The sequence below is a fragment of the Trachypithecus francoisi genome, unplaced genomic scaffold (genome assembly GCF_009764315.1).
Source record: "Trachypithecus francoisi isolate TF-2019V2 unplaced genomic scaffold, Tfra_2.0 Lachesis_group9, whole genome shotgun sequence".
Taxonomy (NCBI): Eukaryota; Metazoa; Chordata; class Mammalia; order Primates; family Cercopithecidae; genus Trachypithecus; species Trachypithecus francoisi.
In genome coordinates, this window is record NW_022681474.1 from 14,239,511 (window position 1) to 14,261,964 (window position 22,454).

Here is a 22,454-nt window from a genome sequence, read left to right on the forward strand (position 1 = left end):
GGAGGCAAGAGAATCACTTGAACTGGGGAGGCAGAGGTTGCAGAGAGCTGAGATCACGCCACTGAACTTCAGCCTGGGCGACAGACCAAGACACTTAAAAAAAAAAAAAAAAATTGGAGTTTTGCTGTCACAAGCCAAACTAACAGAAGCTAAAGAGAGACCAGAAACAGATCCTTCCCTTGTGCCTTCAGAGGGAGCATGGCCCTGCTGAGAAAGAGTAGAAATGGGACTCGGCCCACCCCAACTAAGGCCTTGTTCCATATGTGCCCGCTGACCCCCAGACCTTGCAGCACCATGCTCGCTGCAGGTGCCATACTCGCTGGCCAGACCTTGCCACCTGTCTGAAATAAACTAAGATAAGCAGCATCCCGCCATAAGTCTTACTCAAGGGGGTTGACTCGATCACCCGCTTGTGCACGAGGCCAGGAGAATGACTGATCCCTACCCCTGGCCTCGTTGTAACTCTAAAGTCCCCACCCAGGTATGGGCTTTTCTGCCATTTTCCAGTCACACAGCGTTTGTGTTAGCATGAGTCTTCATGCAGCTGAGCACCCTTCACTCCACCCCATACATGTAATGACACTCACCTAACTCATAAATCACGCATGTCACCCTCCTTAAGACACCACAGTGCACTCCCCTTGGGGAGCCAGCCAAGAATCCTTCCTCCTGGCCAACCTTTAGGGCATAAGACTTAATATGTCTCTCTTCTGCCCAACCTTTAGGGGCATAAGACTTAATAAAGCACGTCTGGGAAACTTGCTTGGCCTCGTATCAACTTCTGTTTCATGGGAGCCTAAGAACATGTAGTCGGGAACACTGCCAACATCTTTATTGCCAACTTCTGAACTTTGGAACTGAGACAACAAATCTCTGTGGTTCTAAGCTACCCATTTTGTGGCACTTTGTTACGACAGCCCCAGGAAACAAATGCAGGCACATTCTGCTCCATCTGCCACTCTCTCCAGACCACAGCTGCTCCCCAAGCCCACCCCATGAGAGGCTGAGGACAGAAGCAGGACCCTTCACAGACCACCATCACTGCTGGATGGTCACTTCCAGCACTGACTGTCTGGGAGCTCCAGCCTCAGTTCTCAGTTTCCTGGAGCAAGTGGGAGGATGAGGACAAGGAGGAATGAGGGCGCTGGCCTCCCAGGAACTGTCCCTGAGCCTCCACCCTGCTGTCCCTGAGCTGTCCCTGAGCCTCCACCCTGCTGTCCCCGGAGCTGCCCCCGAGCTTCCACCCTGCTGTCCCCACAGCCTCCACCCTGCTGTCCCCAGAGCCTCCACCCTGCTGTCCCCAAAACTGTCATTGAGCATCCACCATGCTGTCCCTAGAGCCCAGAAAGCCTAGGGCTGGCCAAACCTCATCCCTCACTCCTCCTCTGGCCCCTCTTCCCAGCCATCAACACTTTGAAACAGCCATGAAGCCCCTTTTAATCTCTAAAAAGGTGCATCAGGAAGGCACAGAGAGCTCACACCAGGTGGTCATAGTGCCTTACCTGTGTCTACTGGGCCCTGGCTGGCCCTTTAAGGGCATGAGGACGGAACAGCTGAGAGACCACACCCCTCAGGGGCCAGGGATAAAGAAAAGGGACAGCAAAGGAACCTGTGGGCAGGATGCTGAGGGTAGAGGTTCCTCCCCACAGGCACTGAGCAGAGGGTTCCTTCCTCCCTGAAGCTGCCCCCAAGCTTCCATCCAGACAGGACCTCTGACCACTGCTAGGGGCCCGTTCTCAGGAGGTTCAGTCCCAGACAAGGGCTCCAGAGACTTAAGTCCACTTTCCCAAAACGGACGATTCATCTGGCAAGTCAGGGTCCTAGAACATCCAGGACTGAGCCTTGCTGAGGATGGAAGGGAGTAACATGGCCTGGTGGGGGACATGGGGGCCCAGTCCTCCTGTGACAGATAGGCAAGTGGCTGTGCCCTCCACTCCGTACACCCCGCTGACAGCACATCCTCTGAGCTCAGGTCCCAGTGCCTTCCTGCTCCTCCTCCAGGCCCACAGATTTCCAAGGATGCTCTGGGCCACAGGTGAGCAGCGCAGTGACCTCCTGACCCAGGGTTCTGAGGTCCTCATGGGGTGCCAGCACAGTCCTGGTTCAGCAGCACACTGGCTCTGTGGGCCCCCATGCAAGTCTGGAACAGAGTGCGGGAGGAGGGAAGGGCTCAGGCAGCATGTTCAGAACTCATCCTGGGAGGAGCTGCCTCCTTTATGGTAAGCCCAGCCTCCCTCCTCCTCCAGGAAGCCCTCCTGAGGTCCTCCAGAGACCAAGCAGTGCCTATGTCTTGGATATTCTGTCTTTCCTCCATGTGCCAGCCCAACCTCATCATGGGACCCTGAGTCCCTTCAGGCTCCTCACCGCTTGGCCAGCACAGGGCCTGGTGCTCACAGCAGCCTGAACCAAGGTACAGATGGTGATATCTGCCCAGGACAGAGCCAACTCCTGACAGCATGAGCCTCAAGTCCTTTCAGCAGCTACAGAGACTGGGCATTCCCACCACACACACACACACACACACACACACACACACGAGTCGTTGTCAGGACTGGTGACTTTCAAAGCACTGGGCTATAGCCAGCAGACCTGGATCTTTCCGTGGGGCCACAGGAGGCCCCCACCTCCAAAAGGAAGCTGTTCCCTTGGTGAGACCAGGAGCCTCCATCCCATGCACCACACACACCACACCCTCCATCACTGCACTGCTCCCTGGAGACCAACCTACAGCAACAGATCTCCCCCTGAGGGTCTAAATAACCTCTGGCAGGTGCCCTGATTCTCTAGGGAAGGGCTGGTGCCTGCAACAGGATGACAGTCCCGGGGACAATCACAATCTGTGCCCTGCTCAGCCTTGTCCTCGGCTGCCCAGGCTCTTGACAGTCACACTTATCACCCTGGGGAACGGGGGAGACTCTGCCAAGAGCCAGGTGCCCGGTTTATGGTTCAAATTGAATATTTGGACAAAAATCTTGAAAACTAGGCTCCTCACTGAGAGAGACAAGGATTTTTCTGCATAGTAAGCTGGAGCCACGGTGTGGAGGGGACATCCTTGCCGCACAGGGCCCAGGGATACCCTAGGGCACAGGGAGGGAAGATCCTGGAGAAGAGGGGTCAGTTTGGCCCAGAACCCAGGGAGGGGCCCTCACTGCTTCTTGTCTTTTGTCCAAAGTGAGGAGTCTGAGGGGAAAAACCAGAGACCACTCTCACTGGAGCCCTCCCTCTCCCCCTCCTCCCACCCAGGGGGCATGAACCGCCAGCCCAGCAGGGAGGGGAGGGCCTGATGCAACCCCCAAGTTGCTCACTGATTCCTGGGCTGTGGGAGCCCAACAAGGCCACAGAGGGGGAAGTGCAGAGCCCACTCCTCAGCTGTGGTGCCAGCATGAAATCTGCGGGGACCAGGGGACAAGGCAGAGCAGGAGCCCAGAGGCAGTGAGAGCCCCGCGGGCAGTGCACACACCACAGCCCCTTCCCCACGGCCACAGGACAGACACGTTCGCAGAAGGAAGAGGTGAGGCACATGGTGGGTGCAGACAGCTGCAAACCAGAGGAGACAGAGATAAGTCATGAGAAATTTACATTTTTCCATCAACAGTGGAACTGGAGACATGAGAACAAAAAGACATGAGAATAAAGCTAGTTTTTCCCCATTTGAGATACAGCGTATAGATTGAAATACACTGAATATACAAAAAAGGCTCCAAGCACTGACAAGGCTCCCATACTGGCCGCCAACCCTCATGAAAGCCAACATCTTGGGCAGGCCAGAGCTCTGGGCAACACCTGCCCCCGACGCCCTGCCGTGGTCTCTGCACACACCTGGAAGTTCCCATTGTGCACACTGTAGAGGGGCCGGAAGAACGCCGCTGGAGAGGACACATTCTGGTAGAAGGTTCTCTTCACCCTGAGGCCAGGAGAGGCCAGTCAGAGGCCTGTGGGGACCCAGGTGGCCTGAGGTCACTGCAGAGGCTGAGCTTCCTTCCATCAGCAGGAGGCCCGCCCACCTCGTCCCTGCCACTGCCTCTCTCCCGTCTCATCACATTCCAACCCACTCTCAGGGTAGGACCCAACTGGGCCTCCTTGCCTAGCAGCCTCACAGAACTGATTTCTACTGAGGCAGGTGTCCTTTGCAGCATGAGCGCCAATGGTAGGTTCAGAATGGGGAGTTACCAGCCGGGTCCTCAGCCCGCAGAGGGAGCCAGCACCTCCAGGAACCTCGTCTTTGACATCAGCAGGTCTGTGGCTCCCAACCTACCCAGTGTCTCCTTGAGCACCAGACTTTTTGCCAAAGATCCACTGACCCTCCCACAAGGATGTCACCTGGGGCTCCAACCCAACAGGAGCAAATAGACCTCCCAACCTCCCCGCAAGGGTGTCCCCCATTTCCCCACCTCAGGGGTCACCACTCGTATCTCATCCAGTCACATGTCCCCTCTATTTCTCCCGCTAAGACCCTGCAATTCCCTCCACTTTGCTCTATCTCCACTTCTTTCACTGGCTCCTGCCAAATCATCTCCCTGTGGGCACCCTGCTGTCCCCCATTCGTCCCCATCAGGTTCCCCCGTCCCCTTGTCCCAGCAATCCATTCCTCAAAACATAAACTAGGTCGTATCACACAGTTTCACACTTTCCTTTGCTCCAAGGAGAAGTCAAGCACCCTCCCGCTTAGCCCCACCGAGCACCCCTCTCCCCACATCCTCTTCCTCACATCTGCTGTCTGACATGGCCCCTGCACCCCCTCTTGTAACCTGATATGTGGTACACGAGGCATGACGGTTTATTGAAGGAGGGCCTTCGTCCCTCTTGTTCTCTAAGGCATCTGCCAGGGTGAGAACAGGGTCCTGTGCACACCAGATGCCTCAACTGTACTTTCATAGAACGTGTGAACAAAGGAACAAACCAAGTTTCTCCAGAGGCAGAAAACTAGGACCTCCGGCTCTTGATCTCAGTGACTCTGGGTCTGGTCGGGACCCAACTGCCCTTGTCTTCGGCCTCTGCCACAGATCCCCCTTACCTTCTCTCCCTGGCAACTTGAGAACCCTCTTCTGGCCCAGAGTGGAGACTTGAAAAGCCCACTCTATCCAGGACCAGACAGTGGAGAGAGGAGGGGAGGAACCAGACAAGGGTGGCCCTTGATGGCCTACCCACCCCACACTCACAGATGCACACAGTGACACATCTACACACATACACTAGCATGTACACTCTTACCCACTCACACATGTACACACACACACACATCAGCTACCTACCTGGGTGACGGCTTGAACAGGAGGTAGGTCAGGCCAGTCAGCAGGAGAAAGACAGACACAGCAACAAAGGTGCTGCCTGGCCGCCCCCAGGGTGGGATCAGGGGGCCTGTGGGCAGGAAGGGCCCAGGGGCTATGAGCAGCCTCAGTGCACACATGTGCACACATAAACACATGCACACTCACCACACTTATGTGCACACACACACAGAGACACAGGCACACTCACCCTACTCCCATACACACACATGAAGTACACACATGTTCATGTCAGCATGTGTGTTCACACACACACCTGGCTCCAGTTCCTCCCCTCCTCATCACTCCAAGTTGACATCTCCTTATTTAGAGTGGGGAGTCTGTCCTGGACTGCTGCTCCCAGGAGAGAGGACCCCAGGGGAAGCCAGTCAAAGTGTTACCTGCCAGGCCTCTTCCTGCCTCTTGAAGCCCAGCTCATAGCTCAGAAGTGTGGTCATCAGCTCCAAGGCAGGACTGATGCTCCAGGTCAAGATGCAGTGGCCAGAGCTGACATTGCTCTGCAAATCAGAGAGTGGGTCCAGCTTCACTGGAACAGAGATAATCCATGTAAGGCTGAAGCCCCATGGGTCTGGTGTGTCAGTCAGCACAGCCAAGACTGGGGATCTGAAAGATTTCCAAGGGGCATGGTCAAGGCCCTCTCAGACCAGGCACCTCAATGGGAGACTGGAACAGAAAAGCCCCAGGCGGGACAGGACAGCCATGACTTCCTCTGGCCTCTGCAGCTACAGTACGTGGTTTCTAAATATTGCTTTCCCTTTCCTTCACAGTCTGCTGCTGGAAGTTCTTCCCAGCATCTTACTGGAGTCCTTCCTGCTGTGACTGAAGTGCACTTCACATGACTCAAATGCCAGCCCCTGCCCCAACCAGCAGCCCTGCATCTCTATTTTCTGCCAAAACCCTGCCCCTGCAGTAACCACGTGGACCCTCCCCTCCCAGGGTCCAAGCCTGCCCCCAGCCCTGGATCTCACTTGGCAGGGACTGAGAACACTCACTGGGCCACAGGAGTCATAGGTTGCAGGGCCCTGATCCCAGCCCCCAAGCAGCCAGGATGTTCTTGGCAAGGGGCCCTGCCCCAGGTCTATAGCTGATACTCACCGTGTCTCCAGGGCAGGTACTGCAGCTCCACCAGGCTGACCTGCTCCCTCCCAGACACGCAGTGGTGGAAAGTGATGATGAAATTGTTGGATGGCAGGAGCACAGCCTCGGGTGGCAGCACTACAGTGCACTCACTGACCCACGATATGCACTTACGTGTGCCATCAGGAGCCCTATTGCTAGAAACAGCAAGTGTCAGCACCATGGGGCTGCTATACTGTCCTGGTGTAGCTGCTGCCATCCTGGGGACCTCACCCTCATCCCTGTCCAGGTGGGCATGGCCCTCCACCCTCACCTGGTGAAGAGGAGCCCGGGGCTGGAGCCCTGGCCCAGCTCTGGGACAGACCAGCGGCAATCGATCCTGAGAATGTTGTTGGTGAGGCAGGTGAAGTTTCCAGCCCTTGGTCCTGGAGACAGTGACGGTTGGGAGCCCACAATGAGTGCTTCAGGGCAGAGCTGAGTTGGAGGGTTGTGGGGGGATCTGACACCCTAGCAGGGCAGTCAGCAGTGAATCATCCCAGAATCTGTCCAGGGAACCACTGGGAGGCCTGGGAAGTGGTGGGCTCTGAACCATGGTACACAGGCAAGTCAGACCCAGAGAGGCATCAAGAGGGTGAAGGAAGGGAGACCAGGGTCAGTCCAGGGACTGGAGGTACGGAGGTAAAGGTAGGGAGAATAGAGACGGAGGTCCAGGCTGACCCCTAGAGGACGTGCCCCAGCACAGTTTGGGCCAAACCTTTCCCGAGGGCCTTGACGTCGGACAACCCAGTCCCCCAAACACGCCCTAGTTATCCACTCACCTCATGCAGACACTAGTGCCCAACCCTCACCTCATCCAACCCCTGAGACAGAGACTCCCGAGCGGACACAGGTGCAGATGCAGGTGCAGGCCAGGAGCCAGGTGCCACGTGTCGCCCCAGGGCCTCACTCTCCAAGGTCCAGCCTGCAAGGGGCTGGGCTGAGGGCCTGTGCGAGCCAGCCCTCTCTGGAGGGGTGCTCCCCATGAATTTCTCCCCAGCAGGTTGCTCAGTGGGTCTCCATCTGCACTCACATGGTGTCCTGTGAAAGATGCTGAGCACCACTGTCCAGGCTTTACCGATAAGGAACTGAAGCTCAGAAAGGCCACTTGACCTAGCCAAAGACTCATGGCTGCAGGGTCTAAGATGCACCCTCAAACTTAGGTCCTGGACTCTGACTCAGCTTGGTCTCCATGTCTGCCAAGAAGGCTCCTCTCTAGGATGGGCATCCTCTGCCAGCCCATCCCCTGTCCCTGGGCCCAGGCCCCATCCTGCAGGAGAGTAAGGATTGGGGGCACCAGTCACTACCAACAACCACCATAGGTGCATTTTCTACTGTAATTCTCACAGCAGCTCCATGAGGGAGAAGCGCTGTCCCTGTTCACAGGCAAGGAGCTGAGTCCCAAGGAGGGAAGGAGGGGAAATGACTTGCCCAGGGTCACACAAAAAACTTCTATGCATGCTTTTTTTTTTTTTTTTTTTTAAGACGGAGTCTCCCTCTGTCGCCCAGGCTAGAGTGCAGTAGTGTGATATTGGCTCACTGCAACCTCCGACTACTGGGTTCAAGTGATTCTCCTGCCTCAACCTCCCGAGTAGCTGGTATTACAGGCTCCCGCTGCCATAACAAGCTAATTTTTTTGTATTTTTAATAGAGACAGGGTTTCACTCTGTTGGCCAGGCTGGTCTCGAACTCCTGACCTCAAGTGATCCACCCACCTTGGCCTCCCAAAGTGCTGGGATGACAGGCGTGAGCCACTGCTCCCAGCCTCTACGCATTCTCTCTCCCTTTTGTCTTCTTCAATAAAGACCCATCCCAGGGTTCTGCGCCAGGAAGGTGGACGAGAGTGGCAGCGGGGTATCCATGCAACAGATGGCACTGCCTGAACTCTGTTGCACTCCTGTTCCAAGGTGCCTCCGAAGGAGAGCACCACCAGAAGTGCAAAGCCCTCCATGCTGGAGTGTGAGGCCTGAGTCCCAGGACCCTGGAGGAGCCAGAGGTTGGCTGGAGATGAGGGGCTGCATGTCAGGAAGCTCTTGGGGGTGGGAAAGCTGCTGATGCCCTATCACCCCATTTGCAGTTCCAGTGGTACACCCATAGCCCATAGGCAGGAAGCAGGGCCAACCTGATTATACAAGACTGATTAGTTTTAAGGAGGAGAAAAAAACAGACATGCACACAGACTACAGCACGCACACCCTTAAGGAATCCACACACCCTCAATGGGCAGCAGCCAGTACTCTAACCCCACTCCACCCCACTCCCGGCAGCCTGTCCAGGTGCCCACAGGACAGTCCCCTGTTAAGACTGATGATCAGGAATCCTCACTCTTCCCTAGAATGGAGCGTGCAGCCTGACCCCAATAGCCACAGCATGAAACACTGTGGCAAGTTCTCTGCAGCAGTGTCTGTCCCTTCTTGCAGCAGTTAATGGAAAGGTGGGAATGGGGAGGACAGTCAGCCTGCTCTTGGAATTTGTGAGAGCAGGGTTGGAGTGACCACCAGGACCTGGGGGAAGCACAGGCACAACAGTCACAGTTGAGAGCTGACCCAGGCGCCAGGATGGATGACCACTGCCCTAGCAGTGGAGAAACACCCACATCTGCGTAGAATCAGGCCAGGCCAGCCACAGGCTAACCCAGGAGCAGATGGCTTGAAAGCAGGGAGTGAGGTGGCTCCAAGCTCAGCAGGCCTCGTTTCTAGACAGGGAGAGGGGATGGTAGGGCAGGACCCACATGTGACACCTGAGAGCTATAAGGGAGGAGGCCAGGACACCCCCTGGAGGAGCACTGGAGGGTTGGATACTGCAACAAGGCAGTATGGCCATCTGAGGGGAAGGTCTTTGCTTTTCCTCTGCACTGAAAACTTACATCTGTACTTGGTAAGCTGAGCAGGGCAGTGTTACCACCCTCCTACAGGTGAGGAAACCGAGGCTCAGACACCTGGGACCTGCCCAATACCTGGCTCCTGACAGCTCTGTTCTTGGCACATTCCCACCAGCTTCTACACAAGCCTGGGAACTTCCTGAGGTCAGTGCCTGCGAGTCACCCCTCAGCGCATACCCCAGCAGAAGACACCTCAATATTTTATAAATGGGGTGGAGATGCAGGCAGAGCTGCCTTCCCCCATCCTCGACCACAGGGTCAGGCAGTCAGGGCAGGTGCACACACCCCTACCTGCAGGCTCCCTGCTCATGGATGTCACTAGGAGGCAGAGGTTGCAATGAGCCACGATGGTGAGATGATGCCACTGCACTCAAGCCTGGGTGACGAGCAGGACCCCTGTCTCAAAAAAAAAAAAGCCAACAGGTCTGGGCTAACCTTTAGTTTCTTCTTCCATGAAGTGAGGGAATTGGACGAGACATCTTTTACAGGCATCTCTAAAAGATGACAATGCTGGGATAACTGGGAAAGACCTACACTCTAGCGATCTGCCTGCTTGTTTGTTAAGTGATCTCCGATGACCTGTAACTCCTGATTAGAGTTGGATGTCATCATTAGTATGCCCTTACCCAAACTGTTATTAGTTTTGGATTTAGGAACTCTGGGAAATTCTGCTAACTACATTTCTCTGGCTTTCTCACATGGATCTAATCCAAAACTATTTCATAATTCTAAAGAAAATGAAATGGTCTTTTGAGCAAGGAGACTAAAAAAATCAAAGCAAACACATCCATCTTCCATTGCATATTGGTAAATGTATCACTCACTTCATTGAACCCCATCTAATCTTCCCAGCATAGAAGAAATTACCTCAGTGTATAAATAGTATTTCATCTTTATATTCATGATCTGTCATGCATGTTTAGATTGTGACAGCTTAATATGTAGTATTGCTATGTGCATAAGAATAATGTTATACAAAAATCCTAAATTTTATATGAACACCTTTTGAGTAATGCACAAACTTAGCACTGCTAATGCAATGTACCATGCTAAATGTTTTGTAACTGTAAGTTATACTAGTAAATTACAGTTTACCAATGTACTGATACACTATGGAGACTTTAATTTCCATATTTCATAATGTTTTCACTTAAATTTTTTATTACAGTGTGAACAAAGTTTTGGATTTGAGACAATCTTATCAATTCTTATTAGTCGGTTCTTAGGACAGAAATAAATGTAGAATATTGGAGAAGATATTTATACAATGAATGGATCCAGAGTCTGTTATATACCCAAATTATGTGACCCTATAGAAGGGCAAAGTGAGACTCTGCAAGATCTAAATGTTTGCTCAGGCTTCCTGCTTGCACAAATCAAGAGGAAGAGCTTAGCAGCCAAACTATTTAAACATTTTTTTAATTTTAAAAATAATTCATCACACACCAAAATGCCCCACATTTTACCTTAAGTCTCTAAATTGTTTCTAAGCTGTCTCAAATTCAAATTTCTATGCCATCTGCAGAAACCTGGTCTCTAGCATCAGACTTTTTTTAGCAGGTAAAAGTTGCTATTCTGGAACAAAGCAACAGTAAAAGGAATCAAGATGAGACAATGTGGATCACTGGGCTAGGACAGCACCCCTACTCAACCAGATGCACCTGCTTGTTCATATAGATTTCATCTAGAAAGATGCATTTCTTCATACAGTTTCAAATAACTTCTTCAGAGGCATGAGTCAGAGTTTCATTAACCACATTCCAGAGTGTTTTTCTTTATCAAAACACAAGGACATACATGTAGATACCTGATGGTCTTTTGCAGATGAATTTGCAAAAGAAGCTTCACGGTGAAAATATCATACATTAAATGTGTAATAAAACAGTGCTTGTTAAAATAGAAAGACTGACAGGTCATTATACCCTAAAGTAGATTCGACCTTTATTCTCTGAAGCATCGGATCATCTTTAGTTCTAAAAGACATTGGAATTTTAAGAGAAATGTTCACACTTCTGAAAGTCAAGAACATTTAAAAGTAAACAGAGGTAAGTCCTGCAGTTCTCTGATATGGTCATGTTCAGTTTGCGCTTAGAATGAGGTCCTTTCCATGCTGAAAGGAGCAGGCATAGAAATAATCATGTCTGTCGTGTGTGAACTAAACTTGTTTTGGAGGCCGGGAGCGGTGGCTCATGCCTGTAATCCCAACAATTTGAGGCCGAGGCAGGTGGATCACTTGACGCTGGAGCTTGACACCAGCCTGGCCAACATGGTGAAACCCCGCCTCTACTAAAAATACAAAAATTAGCCAGGCATGGTAGTGGGTACCTGTAATCCCAGCTACTTGGGAGGCTGAGGCAGGAGAATCGCTTGAACCCAGGAGGCGGAGGTTGCAGTGAGCCGAGATCATACCACTGCACTCCAGCCTGGGTGACAGCACAAGACTCTGTCCCAATCAATCAATCATTTAAAAATAAACTTATTTTGGAGAAAACCTTCTGGGTTGGGTGTCTAATAACAGTTCAGCATACAGACCTTGGCTTGGACACTACTGACATTTCCCATCTTCATCACCTTCTCCCAGGCCCACCACAGAATCTCTTGCCTTCATTTTATTCATGCCTTGTTAAGCCGATATCATTGTTTTGTCATAATCTAAGGTATAAGAAGGATCAAGTAAGTTCGTTTCAAGTTTTCTGCCTTTCTAGGAAGACTTCAACTATGTTGCATTTTTGCTAGTTTTTTCCTCATTCCATAAATCTCAATTTTCCTGGCTTCTTAGAAAGACTTGAGATAAATCTTATTAACTTTTCAAAGTCTTTCTCCAGGCTCTTTTCTAAGATTTAATAAATCCAGCTCACAGTGAAGACTTCCCTTCTTGAATTTTAGGTCAGTTTTTATCTAAATAAATACTTCCCTACGGCATGTCTGCATCTTTGCCTATAATATTTCACTCCTGAACGAGATTTTAAATCTCTTGAACACAAGAATCACACATTACATCTTTTAAAACAGCATCTAAGACCATTGATTCATAAAGTGCATCGCATGTAAGAAATACAGCTGGGATACACAATTTGGTTACAGTGTTTACAGTTCATCAAGTATTCACTGTAAATAGACTTTATACCTCTTTACTTTTGCAGCTACTGTGGGCTCCTCATGATTCATTGCATATAAACAACAACCATATAGCCATCCAGTTCTCAGACTCTAACTTCTTAGACTAATTAACTTCCAATGGGGGTGTCGGGGGCGGGGTACTGAGGGGCACTACAGCGTGACTCCAGCCACCCGGAACATTTAAAAATAACAAAGAGGATATTTCAGGAGCTGTTGCTCAGGCCCTTCCCTCCAGGAAATAGTGTGTCTGCATCTCCTCCCCCTTCACCCAGGGTGCCTGCCTCAGGCCAGATCCTCTACACATGAGATAAAACTCCTGAGTGGAATCCAGAGCGAGCGGGGAATGAAAGAAGAACTAGATGAAGAGGCTTCATTCAGAGCGGGGCATGGATTCACAAGCCCACTCAACAATCCACACCCTGGAGGGAATCCCCACTCTTTCCAGGGACAGCCCTGAGGTAGACAGGCTCTCTAGATGGTGGCCAGAGGGGCTGTTCTTCCTCTTCCTGGCCAGTCAGAACTCATCGCTGGTGTTTCTGGACTTGCCTCCCAAGATAAGATAACTCCAGAGCAAAGACCACTGTAAAGCTTTAGAGTAAATGATTCTACAACTAGCTTGATTTCTTGTTATTCATCACCAACTTGAAACAAAATCCTAACCGTGGGAAAACACACACACACACACGCACACGCGCACACACACACACCCCTTCTGGGAGGTGGGTGGCATAGGTTTTTCTTAAATAACTAAACAGTAGCAGGCCATTTGTGTAGAATGCTGATATATTGAAAATATCATTCATCCAAACTGTGACTGACAAAAAGAATAATACATACCTAAGACATACTTGTACTATGTCCTAGGGCTCTTTATATATTCAGAGCCAGCTAAAAATAAGACAGGGATGGAAACTGTCGCTTAAGAATCTTTCCCAGTAACGTTAACATATTAAGCTACTAGGAAAGGAGAGAGATTTTCCTATCTGGCAAGAAAATGATTGCATGGTCTGATTTATACAGAATAAATGTGTCTTCAAATTCAGTCTCTACCTCTTCACGCTGCTCTTTGAAACATTGGATTCACATGTGCAACATCATATGCAAATAAGTGTTTTCTGAAAATCTCATTGTAATTGCTTTTTTAAAAGAGACAAGGTCTATCTTGCCCAGGCCAGAGTGCTATTCACAAGCATGGTCATGCACTGTAGCCCCAAACTCCCGGGCTCAAGTAATCTTCCCACCTCAAACTCCCAAGCAGTGTAGATAGGACTACAGGCACATGCTCCCAGCCTCCTACTTTCTTATTTAGCAACCTCTTAATCTTCAAATGAGAGTGGAGTATCCCTTATCAACTGCTAGGAAATAAAGATGGTGTGTCATTTCATATTCAAATATAAAGAAGAAATACATTTCTATAAGGTTAGTAATTTAAATAAATCTAGCTAAATAAAATAACCTTCTATAAGGTTAGTAATTAAACAAAATAACACATCTAGCTAAATAAAATAAATTATTTGCACACAGGTCCAGGGCATTAAAACAACTAAAAAGGAGAGAAAAATATTCCAACTTTTTTTAGTGTTGCAAAATGATATTTTCAAAGCAACTAAACTTTTTTTTTTTTTTTTTGAGACGGAGTCTCGCCCTGTCGCCTGGACTGGAGTGCAGTGACCGGATCTCAGCTCACTGCAAGCTCCGCCTCCCGGGTTCACGCCATTCTCCTGCCTCAGCCTCCGGAGTAGCTGGGACTACAGGCGCCCGCCACCTCGCCCGGCTAGTTTTTTGTATTTTTTTTTTAGTAGAGACTGGGTTTCACCGTGTTAGCCAGGATGGTCTCGATCTCCTGACCTCGTGATCCGACCGTCTCGGCCTCCCAAAGTGCTGGGATTACAGGCTTGAGCCACCACGCCCGGCCGCAACTAAACTTTTAAAATTATCTTCAGTTACCAAAACTACTCAATTTTCCAAAATTCCAGATAAATGTTACTCATTAAAAGGCTATTTTCCTGGTTAATTCTCAGCACATACATGCTTTCTATTTGCACAATATTCTTAGGCACTCTTGGTGCGCTAACACTGCAATGCCCTTATTCTGTGTGCTCTGAAGTCTTTAGGCGCTGCCCTTGTAGACAAAATATATGCAGATGCAATCTCATCCCTGGTGTTTACCCTCTTTCCTGAACCTTGGCCATGATGTGCTTCCTGTAAGCATTCTCTTTTTAAAACTTCACAAGTGGGTAATGAATTTCTGATCATCAATGCATGGCCTGTAGTACTTCACAGGAAGTACGTAAACAACTACTATCCTCAAATTTTCATCTCCAACATCATTTACAAAGACCATCACTGTTTTACAACCTAGTGGTCTCACTCAAAATAAGTTTGCTATGTCTAAGTACTCTAAACAAGTGATTTTGTGTGTAGGCATTATATATGAATATTGATCTCACTCCTTTATTCACTTGGACATAAATGTTCTGTTTACTCTTTGTAAGGCATATACAGAGGTGAATAAAATACAGACTGTGCCTTGGTATTACGGACTCAACATAGAAACAGACATATAAACAATTTTAACACATGAATTTGAGTTGTGTTGTGTGCTCTTAAAGAATGCCTTCTAGCTGGGTGCAGTGGCTCACGCCTGTAATCCCAGCATTTTGGGAGGCCAAGACGGGTGGATCACTTGAGCTCAGGAGTCTGAGATCAACCTGGCAACATGACGAAACCCTGTCTGTACCAAAAATACAAGGCCAGGCATAGTGGCTCACATCTGTCATCCCAGCAATCTGGGAGGCCGAGGCAGGTGGATCACTGGAGGTCAGGAGTTTGAGACCAGCCTGCCCAACATGATGAGACCCTGTCTCTGCTAAAAATACAAAAAGTAGCCATGTGTGGTGGCACACACTTGTGATCCCACCTACTCAGGAGGCTGAGGCAGGATAGCTGCTTCAACCTGGGGGACAGAGGTTGCAGCAAGCCAAGATTGAACCACTGCATTCTAGTCTGGGCGACAGAGTGAGACTCTGATTCAAAAAAAAAAAAAAAAATTAGCCAGGCATTCTTACAGGATCCTTGGGGTGTCACTTTTCTGGCTGGAAACCTCTGTGGCCAGGGGCACCTTTCCCTGAGTTTTGCTCAGGCCCACTGGGCTCATTCTGCTCACTCGGCCTGGCAGGCTGCATTTGGCTCATGCTACTAGCCTGGATCTTATGTCTGCCAAGGGCGAGCCAAGCATGGAGTGGTGAGAGGTGTGTGAGTGAGTGAGCGTGGGTTCTGGCCATTGCACACAGTCAACCATGCTGCAGTGGGGCAAGCAGCTCCAGGTGCCAGCATGGGTGCTGGCTCTCTATGAGGCTGTGGCTGGACCAAGGGCACTGCCAGCAGCTTCCACAGCTGGCACTAGGGAATTCAGTGGCACCGTGAAGCTTGGAGACTTCAGGAACCACAGGGCCCCAAAGAGGGAGTCACAGCCCTGGCTTGTGGAGCTCCCAGGTCTGGGCACCCTGAAGGGCCACAGAATTTCTCTCCTTCTCTTTGCCTGCAATGTGGCAAGCAAGGGGCATATTTCAGCTCTGTTTGTCTTACAGCTCTTTCAGTCCTGCCATTTGAGAGGTCCTGAGTTCTTGTCCTGTGTCCAGGAAGAATGAGGTATGCAGACAATGGAGGGTGTGAAGAGGAGCTTAACTGAGTGACAGAATAGCTCAGAGGAGGCCCTGGAGTGGACAGTTCCTCTCTGCAGCTGGTTGTCCTAATTTCTGCTCAGCTTTAGCTGAGCCGGGAGCTTTTACGGGCCTCAGAGGGGAGGAAGAGCACACTGATTGGTCCATTCATGGCCATGGGTGGGCCAGGAAAAGGCACCACAAGTTCCCATTTTGATCCATGGGATTGGCAGCAGTCCCCAGCCTTAAGGTCCTCCCTGGCCTGAAGGTGGGGCTTCACTAGGGACCCACCCACTTCTGCCCAGGAACCTGTCTGCCTCCTGCTGCTGTTCATGACACCCATGTTGTAGGTGCCAAGGTGTGCCTGCAGGCCAGCACCAAGCTGCCCTCAGCTCCCCTTGGCTTCCTTCCATCGACACCCAAAGTCTAGAGTGGGCCAAGGCTGGGGGCTGGTGTGTCAGCACTGCCCTGAGTGTGTGCACACCTGGCTGGGCTGTGAGTGTCTGCTCTGAGACTGGAGCAGGCACTGACAGCAGGGAGAAGCCAGGTGGTGGGAGCAGGCACATCCAAGTCTGTGAGGGAAGGGGGGGCCTTCCTGAGGGCCCCCAAGAGTGCAGGGATGCCTGGGTCCACAGCCGTGGTTTGGGTGGCTGCAGCTGTGCCTTGGGGGACGAGGCTTTTGTCTGCTCCATGCAGTGGGAGGTACAGGTCTGCGGATATAATATCTGGATATGATACCCTTTTAAATTTGTCCTAACTTTTCTTTTTTTTTTTTTTTTTTTTTTTTTTGAGACAGAGTCTCACTCTGTCGCCGGGGCTGGAGTGCAGTGGCCGGATCTCAGCTCACTGCAAGCTCTGCCTCCTGGGTTCCCGCCATTCTCCTGCCTCAGCCTCCTGAGTAGCTGGGACTACAGGCGCCCGCCACCTCGCCCGGCTAGTTTTTTGTATTTTTTAGTAGAGACGGGGTTTCACCGTGTTAGCCAGGATGGTCTCGATCTCCTGACCTCGTGATCCGCCCGTCTCGGCCTCCCAAAGTGCTGGGATTACAGGCTTGAGCCACCGTGCCCGGCCTGTCCTAACTTTTCTATAACACTGTTTAAAGTGACCCATGTTGCATCATTAATGTCATTAATTAATTCATCGTAGAAAATATGAACCAGTGACCTATGACTCGCTGACATTTTAATAAATTTCTGATATCCACAGAATTCCTTGGACACTAGGAAGAAAAAGAAAATGAGAGCTTGTTAAAGTGACAGAAGCCAACCTCCCTCACACAGTCAATGATATTTTGACTCCTTGCTTCAGTGTTCCTCTTACACAAAGAAAGAAAAACACAAAGGAATAGAGTTGATGGTGTAGCCATTGTTAGGAAACTTAAAATTGTCAGTTTCAACCTTCACTGAACTTGAAAAATGTACTATTTTTAGTCACATTTCCTATATCAGTCAAACCGGTTTCACCAGTTTTTCCCCTACTCAGAATCCAGGTAGGCCCAAATCAAAAATACTTTGTTGTCAACACATATAAGAATACCCAAACACCCATCCAAATGTTCACCATGAAGTATGAATAACGCCTGAGAGAGCAAAAGCAAACAAATTGGTTCCTCCTAACAGTAAATTTAAAGTAATTGAGAAACATGGTCAGTTTTGTACACAAGAATCAGGGTAAAATGTTGAATGCAACAGGAGATAAAGTTGGAGCACTTCAAAGAAACACAGGAAAAAACAAACCAACTAAAGTAAAAATATATAAAAATGTAGTGAGATTGACCATGTGTTCGTAATTGTTAAACTTGGATAAGAGGTACATGAAAATGAGTCACTCCCTCTCTTCACTGACTTTTGCTTATGTTTGCAATTTTCCATAATTAAAACAGTGGAGAAAATAAATCTGAAAAATCCAATTTGTGTTTCTTTAAGGTCTTCTTTAAACAACTAAATACAAAAATAGAAAATGGTTAGAATATGTATAAAAACAAGATGCATTATAGTATAAGTTTTCTGGGGGAAATTAATACAGTACAGAATATTGAATTAATCTCGGGGAAAAAAGACCACCAATTAACCATGAAACTGTTGTGACTCTTTTTTTTTTTTTTTTTTTTGACACGGAGTCTCGCTCTGTCGCCCAGGCTGGAGTGCAGTGGCTGGATCTCAGCTCGCTGCAAGCTCCGCCTCCCGGGTTCACGCCATTCTCCTGCCGCAGCCTCCCGAGTAGCTGGGACTACAGGCGCCCGCCACCACATCCGGATAGTTTTAGTAATTTTAGTAGAGATGGGGTTTCACCATGTGGGCCAGGCTGGTTCCGAACTTCTGACCTCAGGTGATTCACCCGCCTTGGCCTCCCAAAGTGCTGGGATTACAGGTGTGAGCCATCGTGCCTGGCCAAATCATTACTTTTGAAGAAATAGTTAACAATGATAATTTCTTTTTGAATGATGATAACTTTTATTAATAAGTTAAACATATTTATATGTAATGTTGTAAATTTTTTATATTGGGTGCAGTGGTTCATGCCTGTAATCCTAGCACTTTGGGAGGCCAAGGTGTTGGATTGCTTGAGCACAGGAGTTTGAGACCAGTCTGGGAAACATGGAGAAACCTCTTATCTACAAAAAAATACAAAAATTAGCCAGGTGTCGTGGCATGTGCCTGTAGTCCCAGCTACTCGGGAGGCTAGATGGGGAGGTCAAGTCTACAGTGAGCCATGACTGTGCCACTACACTCTAACCTCAGTGACACAGTGAGATTGTGCCTCAAAACATTTTTATTTACAATAAAAGTAAACAAAATGTTTATAAATTCCTCTCCAATGACTTACTATTCAAGCTCTGGACTGATTATGTGATTTTCATGACAATGACATACTTGCTCTACTCTCAGACAAGCACAGTATAATGACTAGAAAAATTAGGAGTGCTATTGACTGAATTGTGTCTGCCCAAAATTCATATCTTGAAGCCCTAACTTCTTATGTGACTGTAATATGGCCTTCATAAGGATAGGGCCCTGATACAGTGACACAATGGAATTAGTGTCCTCATAAGAAACATCGAAAAACTCTCTTCCTCTCTCTCTCTCTTCTCCCACCATGCCAGGACACGGTGAGAAGGCAGCTGTCCGCTGGCCAGGAAGCAGGTGCTCACCAAAAACCAAATGGGCTAGAACATTAATTTTGAACTTTCCAGCCTTCAGAACTGTGAGAAAATAAATTCCTGTTGTTTGGCCTACCCCATCTATGAAATTTTTTAATGGTAGCCTGAATAGACTAATAAGAATAAATTAAAATTCCATATCCCTTGACTAAATTTTATTCATGTCTTATGCTTTGGCAATCTTTGGCCAGTACTGCTATCAGTTAATTTTATTTTTCATTCCTTTATTCCAGTTTAACAAAGCCACTGCAGTAACAGAGGAGAGAAAGGATAAGCAAGGAGTAGAGAGAATCTATATGCCAGGCAAGTGCCTCATTAAATGTTAACTTTTTATGATTCACGGTGCTTAAGTGTATTAGGACACCAAAATGTGTTTTATGAAAATTGAAGGTGAATCTGAATGGAAGACGTTGCCTTGATTTAGCCTCTGTCTTGTCCAACCAAGGTAAGGTTACAGAGGTGAAGTTTTATAGGTAAATGCAATGAGTACTTGCCTTGGATTCAGAGAAATTTGGGTATATGATCCTGGAAAACCCACTCAGACATTCTGAAATTTAGTTTCTCCCATGTAAAACAGGAACAATAATGACTACCTTACAGAGCATCCTGAGAATCGAGATAGCACACAGTACTATGCTTAATGACCGCTGTTATTGCTAAGAGAAAGAAGTTAACTCAGAGGAACTATGGTGTTTGAACTGACTAGCAATAAATGCTGAATGCAGTGCAAAATTTTGTCTCTAAGAACTACACACCTAAACTATGCACTACACATAGAAAGGCAGTATTTAAAAACTTAAGGCTAACTATATAGTTTTGTTTTAATGGAAAAAATCACAAGAAGCCTGCACTCCATTTGTAGAATTGTTACTTCCTCATATCTAGAGCTACTTGCGGCCTTAGACTTGGCTATTTCTATAGAGCTAAGCTCTTGTCCCAGCTTCTTGTTCCTAAACACACAGCTCTGCCTCTGGCAGTTTTAAACCAAAAACAAAATTTTAAGCTCCCCCGCCACCCCAACTATTTGAATGGACTTCCTCCTAGGCCAAGTCACTCTAAAATGCAACCTGAAAGAAGAGTTCAGGCCACAGCGGGAAGTGGGGATCAGACATGCCTCATTATACCCTCCAGCGTTAACATCAACACAGACCTCAAGTCTGATGAGAAACATTTACAACCTGTTCTCTCTGAAGCCTGCGACCTGAAGGCTTAATCTGGATGACAAAACTTTGGTCTCCACTACCTCTTACTGTAACCCAGACATTCCTTTCTATTGATGGTAACTTTTTCGACCCATTGACAATCACAAAATTTAAAATCTACCTATAAACTGGAAGCACCTCCACCCCCAGCCCCATGCTCAACTCGTGCACCATTCTGGACCAAACCAATGTACATCTGAAATGTATTTGATCGACGTTCGACTCTTTTCGTCCACAGAGTGGAGAATCTAACCCTGTGGTGTGATTCCTGAGACCTGTGCCTAGCTAGTGGTTTCAAGCCTTATTTACAACGATGAATTTTGATTCTTTTCAATTAAAAAATATTTCATTCGATTAATCTCATGTTAATGAATAGAATGGAATTGTATTCCAATGACCAAAAATAAGTCAGCAGTGATAGAAAAGAAAAATTGTTCCCAGACCAAGACCTATTTGTCAATAAGAAAGCACCAAGAAGTTATTACTTCCTGCAATATATAAATGGAAATGTCCAAAAAGAGTCAACTAAACCTGAGTTCAAAAAAAGGGAAATCACAGACTTCTGTACCCTGTTGACTGGAATTCATTATTAGACCTAAAAAATGTAAAATTATACAAAGTCACTTCTATGCATGTACAAGTGTGATACACATACTGTTACAGGATCCTTGAGGTGTCACTTTTCTGGCCAGTAGTGCCTTTGCCTGAGTTTTGCTTGGGCCCTCTGGGCTCGTTCCGCCCACTTGGCCTGGAAGGCTGGGCTTGGCTTATGCTACCAGCCTGGATCCCACGCCTGCCAAGGGTGAGCCGGACATGGGGCAGTGAGAGGTGTGTGAGCGAGCATTGGGTCTGGCCACAGCGCAGTTAGACATGCCGGCTGCTACAGTGGGGTGGGCAGTGTAAATACATAAATAGATCTTCAGATACTCTATTTTGTCAGACTTTGTCTAGAATAACTTAGAAAACTTCTGATATTCACTTGTAAAGTAAGAATGATTAATACATACATTAATATGGAAGAGATAATTATTAACCTTAAATACACAAGGACAAGGCAGAAATAGAATTTTACATCAGAAGATACTATTTCCCATTACTATAAGGTACTATTACCTAAGTTTCAAAAATAGTGATGAAAGGAGTCAAGTTCTGTAAAAATATTTAAAGAAGTTTATTCTGAGCCAAATATGAGTGACCAAGGTTCAAGGCCCAGTCTCACGTGGTTGTGAGAACATTTGCCCAAGGTCATTGAGCTACAGCTTGGTTTTATATGTTTTATGGAGACGTAAGACATCAATCAATACATTTGGAGCATGCGTTGGTTCGGTGTAGAAAGGAGGGACAACTTGAAGAGTTGGGACTTACAGGTCGTAGGCAGGTTCAAAGATTTTCTGATTGGCAATTGGTTGAAAGAGTTAAGTTATCTAAAGGCGTGGAATCAATAGAAAGGAGTGGTTGGGTCAAGATAAGGGGTTGTGGAGATCAGGATTCTTATTATGTAGATAAAGCCACCCTTTAGAGACAATCGATGGCAAATGTTTCTTATTCAGGCCTCTGAAGGGTGCTAGACTCTCAGTTTCTCTTCAGGATTGGAAGGGCCTGGACCAGCGAAATATCTACTTACATTATTAGAGGTTCTTTATAGATACAATTTCCCTCCACAAGAATGGCTTTGCAGGCCATTTCAAAATATGGTAGATAAACATATTTGGGGGTAAAATATTTTGATTTCCTTCTTTATCTGTCATGTGACATTATGCCAGGGTCAGATTGGAAAGTAAGCCATGTTATACAGGGTTACATAAAACCCATCTGATGAGATTTTATGGTTTGTAGGCATGACTCCCTAGGTGACCAGAAAGGGACCCCATCTAGAACCCAAGAGAGGGTTCTTGGACCTCACGGATTAAAGAATTATAGGCAAGTCCATAAAGTGAAAGCAATTTCATTAGGAAAGTAAAGTAATAAAGGGATGGCTACTCTATAGACAGAGCAGCAACATGGGCTGCTTGACTAAATATGCTTTTA

General features: G+C 48.0%; 1 pseudogene; it reads right to left on the reverse strand.

Annotated features, from left to right (window-relative positions):
- Window positions 1-1,570: 1,570 nt before the first annotated feature.
- On the reverse strand, window positions 1,571-7,387 carry LOC117082808 (annotated as a pseudogene).
- Between the last annotated feature and the right edge of the window lie 15,067 nt (window positions 7,388-22,454).